Raw genomic sequence first — 7,531 nt, 5'->3', positions numbered from 1 at the left:
AATGTTTCTGAAGAAATGTCCTGACCCTAAACGTCATTGTCCATTCCCACCACAGATGCCGCTGAGTTACTCCAGTCTCTTTATTGCTCAGGATTCCAGCATCTACGGCATCTTGTGCCTCCATAGAGCTAGAGTTAGTGTTTATATATTAGGAGTTGCCTACTTAAGAAAGAATAAGTGAATGTATGTTTTCTATCCGAGTGGTGCATCTTTGGAAATCTTAAAGGGCAATGGAAGCAGTCTTTTAACGTGGTTGATTAGAATATGTTGCGGTTTCAATCAGCCCAACATCTTGTTGAGCGACAGAACATATTAAAGTCTTGTTTTTGCACCTAATTTGTGTGTTTGTACAAAATTATTCCAGCTACAAATCAGGTCAAAGGCTGACAGCTAGTGCATCACTTCCTGATGCATTAAGGTCTTTCCACCATCTACAAGGCATGTAGGGAGTGTGGTGGAATTCTCTCCTCTTGTCTGGATAATACTCGAGGCTCAACATAATTCAGGAAAAGAACAGCCTGTTTGATTAGCATCCCATCAATCTACCTAAGCATGCAAATTATTTTCCTCCCCACCTCCCCCAAATGAAGCCTCTCAATTTCCCAATACTTATCCCTGACTACTGGGTAAGGATTAGTTTCTTTGCTGTCTAAAGTTACAATGAAGGTTGTGGACCCTATACTCCACAAAACATGCTGCTTTTCTCATAAAGAAATTATTTCCCAGTTCAGTAAGCTTACTGATATTTTCTTGTACATTATCACACACTGAATTTTCAAGTTCACCATTATTAACATAGATGTTCATGAAATGATATGAAATACCACATCCCAACAAAAGTAAAGTTGAATTTATTGTTCTATACACATATATGGTGAGTACAGGAACAATGAAAATCTTACCTGTCACAGCATTGCAGGTATATAGACTCAGACAATGCACATAAACTATATGTTAATTCTACAAGACAGTGAAGATACAAAATCAAGTCCATAGTAGTGCTGTAATGTTCCATTGCTGAGGTAGGATTAGGGTTATGCAGGTCGGATCAAGAACTGGATGGTTGTAGGAACATAGTTATTCCTGAACCTGGTAGGGTGGGACCAGCAGTGAAGCACAAGGGCTGAAGTAACTCAAGGTCAGGCAGATCTCTGGAGAACATGGATAGGTGACATTTCGGATTGGTTCCATGTAAAGAAGGATCCTGACCTGAATCCACCTATCCATGTCATCCAGAGATCCTGAAATTGCAGATTATTACTACACTTTGCATTCCATGTGAGATTCCAACACCTGTGGTTCCTTCTGTCTCGACTTTCCATGGTATATCTGTAGAAGTTTGTTGTATTCGATGACATGCAAATTCTCATAAACTGGTAAGAAAGTTGGGGTAATGGTGTGCCTTCTTTGTAGTTACATCTATTTACTTAGATATGCAACTCCCTTCAACACTTCCCAGTGGAATATGTAGAACAAAGGGAAAGTCTGTGATAGGATGAGTTGAAATGGCCGTTGCCAATACATTGAGCTTGGTCTATGTATATGTTGTTAATGGTCAGGGATGGAACATGTCCGACAGGTTACATTTACAAAATATAATAATATTATGTTTACTATATGTGTAGGATAACAAAACTGAACAAACATGATATTAAAGACACATGGTTAAACATTTTGGGAGAACTAAGGAGGCCAGGAAGCATTATTGGAAAGAGAAACAATTAACATGACAGGGAGGACCCTTAAGACTGAGAAAGAAAAGGTTAATGTAGGTAACCTAAATAGTTTTGATTTTCACTTAAAGATTGTATACCCAAAATCATGACAATTTCTCTTTCCTTGGATGCTTCCTGACCCGCTGAGTCTCTCCTGGGCGAACACTGGTTCAAATTACAACAAGATCTAGATCAACTGGGAAAATTGGATTCATACTTTCATACAGGCCACGCAGGATTTCCACATATGCTATTAAAGCTGATAAGCTGGGAGACCTCAGGCTGTTGGCATATAGTTCCCTGAAAATGGCAACAAAGGGAAACTAGGTGGTGAAGGCATAGCGTGCTAAGTTAAGATATATTTGGACAGGTACATGTTTGGGAAAAGTTTAGAGGAATATTTCAAAAATAAATGTCATTCACAATAGACAATCATATACAAATCAAAAACGTCATACATTCTCAGTGTGTGTATACATACAGTACATTCAACAGTATCATATTTAATAGTGTTTGCACCTGTGTTTAAACAAAACCACTTGCCACACGTGGGGTGATATCCCTTCCCTTGTTTGAGAGGTGTCCCTACCAGACTCAACCCCTCAATGTTCAGTAACAGAAGGACCCTCGGAGGGACATGGGCCAAATGCAGGCGAATGGAAGAAACTCGTGAAAGCACCTTTGTTGGTGTGGACGTTGGGCCAGAACAAGCCAGAGAGCCTGTTTTTTTGCAGTACACTGTGACTCTATGAGGATTTTCAATAATTGTTTCAGATTTCCAGCATTCTGACTATTCTATTCTGCCTAGTGTTGTCTGACTTCAGAAATGGTTGTATAGTGCCGTGCTCCACTAAAAGTCATGTTTAGGTTCTGTATTATACTAATTAATCTCTGTAACTATTTCAGATAAATCGATAAAGATTAGAATGTGTGACCTTTATTTTTTTTTTAATCTCATATTATAGTTTGTCCAGAACTGTGGTTTATATTATGCATTTGAGTCATTTTCCATTGGGGATCTCGGCATCCGCGCTGTAGCGAGTCTCGCCGCTTCCTGGGTTCCCCGGAGCCCGCGCCCGTTGTTGTCGCTGTTGCCAGGCGACGCGCGGGAAAAGTTTCCGGGGATCGAGGGAGAAGGAGAGCGAGGGTTCAGGTGGCGGGGATGGGGGGAGCGGGAGAAAGGGGAGAGTGATTGTGGGGAGTGGGGGAGACAGTGGGCAGGGAAGAGAGAGGGGAGCGTGAGCTGAGACGAGGGAGGAAGGGAAAGTGTGAAGCAGGGAGGGGAGGGAGGGAGAGAGAGAGAGGGAGAGAGAGAGAGAGGGAGGAGAGAGAGAGAGGGAGGAGAGAGAGAGAGAGAGAGGGAAGGAGAGAGAGGGAGAGAGAGAGGGAAGGAAAGAGGGAGGGGGGTGAGAGAGGGAGAGAGGTGAGATAGGGAAGGCGAGAGGGAAGGAAAGAGGGGGAGGGAAGGAGAGAGGGAGAGTGGTCAGAGAGGGAAGGGGTGAGAGAGGGAAGGAGAGAAGGTTGGGGGGGGGAGGGTGAGAGAGGGAAGGAGAGGGCTGAGTGGGAGGGAGGCATGAGAGAGGGACAGAAGGCGAGGGAGAACAGAACGGGAGAGTGTGAGCAGAGAGGAGGGAAGAGTGGTAGGGGAGGAAAGTGTGAGGAAGAGGAAAAGGAAGAGTGTTGGGGAAGGGGAAAGGGGAGAGAGGTGTAGAGGGAAGGTGGGGAGGAGGAGTTGGATGGAGGGGGTAGTGTGAGGGGGAGCAGAGTGAACAAGGGGGAGAGGGGTCACTGTTAGACCAGGCGGCAGGTTGGGAGAGTGGGTGGCATCTGTGGCTGGGCGGAGAGGGGGCAGAGGGGACGGGAGAGGAGCCGAGTCCGGGCAATGAGCGGGGATACAGGCGCCGAGTGACCCAACCCCGGCGAATCGAGACCAAGACTCGAGTGGACACAGAGCCGGAGCAGGGAGACCGCTGGGGACAGGAGCCTGGACAGGTACCGGAGCAGGGGCGGGCACACACACACACACACAAGGTATTTGGGTGAAAGGAGAAGGTGTTTGGTGTGAGAGTGAGCCTGGAGAACCCGCCGGTTGGAAGGGACCTACTGGGTCTCTGTCCAAGGCAGAAGCAGAGGGCCCAGAAACATCCTGGAGTGGGGTGAAGGTGTAGATGGTGTGTTCATGGTAAAGACGAACTGGCCGGAACGAGGGAATAGAGAACTGTCCGAATTCCTCCAAACAGCAGAATGCCACAAATGTAAGCATTAGTGGTTTGGTTTCAGAACTGGCTAACCCACAGAAGACAAAGGGGATCATTGTGGAATAGTGTTAAGCAAAGATCCTATAGCTCTGCTATAGGATCTTTGGTGTTAAGCTGTCTGAACGCCTGTGAACAGTGGTGTGCCACTGGCCATTCTCCACCTATGTCTGAAACTGATACATATAACGCTGTATCCTTTGACAACCTTCCTGTTGAATACATATATATATATGTTATATATATATATATATATATACAATTGACGGACATAAATGTAGATGGGTTGGTTAGTAAGTTTGCAGACATCAAAATTGGTTGAGTTGCTGAGAATGAGGAAGGTTCTTGTTTATTGGTTTCTTGGTCCTCCAAAATATTCCAAATGGAATTTAAACTGGAGGTGTTAGAGGTTACAGCAGGATATAGATCAGTTACAGATATGGGCAGAGAAATAGCAGATGGAGTTTAATCCAAACAAGTCACGTCAACTTTATTTGTCGCATACACATACAAGATATGCAGTGAAATGAAAGTGGCAATGCCAGCGAATCGTGCAAAAAGCTACAGAACAGAATAGAATCAGTATTTACATATTAGAAAAAAATACTGATTCTGTTCTATTCTGTTCTGTAGTTTTTGCACAATCTGCAGGCATTGCCACTTTCATTTATGAAGTATGTGTTACACTCTGGGAGGTCAACTGTAAGGGAAATCATACAGTTAATGGCAAGACCACTAATAGCATTGATGTCTAGGTGGATCTTGGGGTCCAGATCCATAGCTCAAATGGCACAGTAGCACAGTGGTAGAGCTGCTGCCTTTCAGAGCCAGACACCTGGGTTTGATCCTGACTATGGGTGCTGCCAGTACAGCGTTTGGCTACAAACCTCGCAGCTTTACTCCTGGTGTTCCAGTTTCCTCTCGCATTCCAAAGACGTGCAGGTTTGTGGGTTCATTGGTTTCTGTAGAAATTGTCACTAGTGTGTCGGATAGAACTAGTGTATGCGGGATCGCTGGTCGGCATGGACTCAGTAGGCCATAGCGATAATGAAAATTCAGATTGTGTTGTAAGAGAGAGAGAGAGAGAGAGAGAGTGTTTCAGAGGAGGAAAATAGAGAACATGATTGGGGCATTAGATAATGTGATACCTTGTTTGACAGTGTTCATGGATTAGCATTCTTTATATCACAGACAGGTTGGAATGTATTGTATAAGAGTAAAGTAAAGTAAAGTAAACTTTATTGTCAATTCAAATAATGCAACAATTAGTTACACAGAGGATTGAAATTGCGTTTCCCCATACTCCAAATGTGCAAGAAATATTTATAACACAGACAGACTAGATACCAATAAAAATAGACAGGACATATACATTATATAAAATATTCACAGTGTGCCAGAGTGTAGTAAAATTTTGAGGTATGTTATAAAGGTGCAATATAGAAAAGTGCAAATAGCATGCTGCAGACATTGAAATAAAGTTATTTTGACAATCAATTGGTCTTAGTTTGTATAATGTTCATGGAATTTTCTTGAGTGTGTTGAGTAGTCTGATGGCCTGAGGGAAAAGCTGTTTTTGAATCTGGTGGTTTTGCTCCGCATGATGCGGTAGCTCTTGCCGGATTGTAGGAGGGTGAACAGTTTGTGTGCTGGGTGGGTGGTGTCTTTGATGATATTGGTTGCTCTCTTGTGACAGCGAGATGGGTATAAGTCCTGGATTGCAGGTTGGGGTGATCTGGTGATCTTCTGGTGATCATCTGGTGAGAAAGAATGCATACCATAGAAATATGGAAATATTGGATGAACGGAATCAAGGGATATGGGGAGTATGCGGGAGCGGTGTACTGATTCTGGATGATCAGCCGTGAAGGGCCGAAGGTCCGAATGGCCTACTCCTGCACCTATTTTCTATGTTTCTATGTTCCTATTTTGCATCAGAGAGTGAGAGTGGAATATAATAAGAGACAGAAACATCTTGTATCAGATCAGGAAAGAGACAGACAATAGATAATAGACAATAGGTGCAGGAGTAGGCCATTCAACCCTTTGGGCCAGCACCACCATTCAATGTGATCATGGCTGATCATCCCCAATCAGTACATCCCCAACCCGTATTGTATTGTATTGTACCCCGTTCCTGCCTTCTCCCCATATCCCCTGACTGCTATTTTTAAGAGCCCTATCTAGCTCTCTCTTGAAAGCATCCAGAGAACCTGCCTCCACCGCCCTCGAAGGCAGAGAATACCACACTCACCACTCTCTGTGTTTCCTCATCTCCGTTCTAAATGGCTTACTACTTATTCTTAAACTGTGGCCCCTGGTTCTGGACTCCCCCAACATTGGGAACAGAGAATAAGAGTGGAGTATTGTATAAGGGGATACCACATATGACAGAGAGTTGATGGACCAACATTTTGATTTTCTTTTTGATTCAAGTTTGAGACCTAAGCATCACTGATAAGACCAGCATTTATTGCCCATCCCAATTGCCCGTGAGGCGGTGGTGCGCGCCACTGTTTAGTAAAGACACAGCGCTTCGCGGAAGGGAATTCCAAGATTTAGACCCAGCAACAATAAAGGACTGGTGATATATCTCCAAAGCAGGATGGCGAGCAACTGCTGATTCAAGTTGAGATTCATTGTTGTGAAATACACCACTGTGCAATGACATTCCCAGTATGCTTGAAGCTCATACAGTAAACATTAAATACAATTAGTTCAACAATGAATACAATGATGAATGAAATGTATGCGGTCCAGAAGGGGGCAAGTATTGCAGTGAAATCTGAAGTAGAGCAAAAAAAATCTAAAGGTCAATGATAGTATAACCGAATAAAGTAGAGTTAAAAATAACAATGGCGTGTGGAAGATGTAATTGCATGAGAAGTCTGTTATTGTGGAAGAAACTCTCTTAACTCTGGATGTCTGGGTTTTCCTGTATCTTCTCCCAGAAGATAGAAAAGGGAAATGGGAATGGCCAGGGTGGCAGATATCTTTGACAAAACTTAAAGCCTTCCTGATGCAATGTGCTATGAAAATGGACTGGATGAAAGGATGTGAGCAGCCTGTGATGGCCTGGGTTGTGTTCACCACTCTTTACAGGTTCAGGTGGTCAACAGCAGAACAGTTACCACACCCGGCTGAAAAGCATCCCGTCAGAATACTTTCTATAGCACATCTTTGCAGTTGAAAAGAATCCTCATGAGAATGCTGAATCTGCTCAGTAAATACACTGATGTGTGGTCTATGCGGAGTTTGTATTTTCTCTCCATGCGTTTTCTTTGGGTGCTCCGGTTTCATCCCACATTCCAAAGACATGCAGGTTTGTAGGTTGATTGGCTTCTGTAAATTGCTCCTAGTGCCTAGGATGTGAAAGTGGGATAATAGAACTAGTGTATGTGTGATCTATGGTTGGCATGGATTCAGTAGACTGAAGGGCCCATTTCCATAATGTATTTGTAAACGGAATTAACTGGCAGTGAGCTACAGTTGAACTGACATTGGGACCATTGATAAAGCAATCCAGGCATAGTCTATGATCTCTCATTACACTTTGGGAGA

This window comes from Leucoraja erinacea, chromosome 18 (assembly GCF_028641065.1).
Source record: "Leucoraja erinacea ecotype New England chromosome 18, Leri_hhj_1, whole genome shotgun sequence".
In the NCBI taxonomy this organism is placed as follows: Eukaryota; Metazoa; Chordata; class Chondrichthyes; order Rajiformes; family Rajidae; genus Leucoraja; species Leucoraja erinaceus.
Note: the sequence above shows the minus strand (reverse complement) of the source record.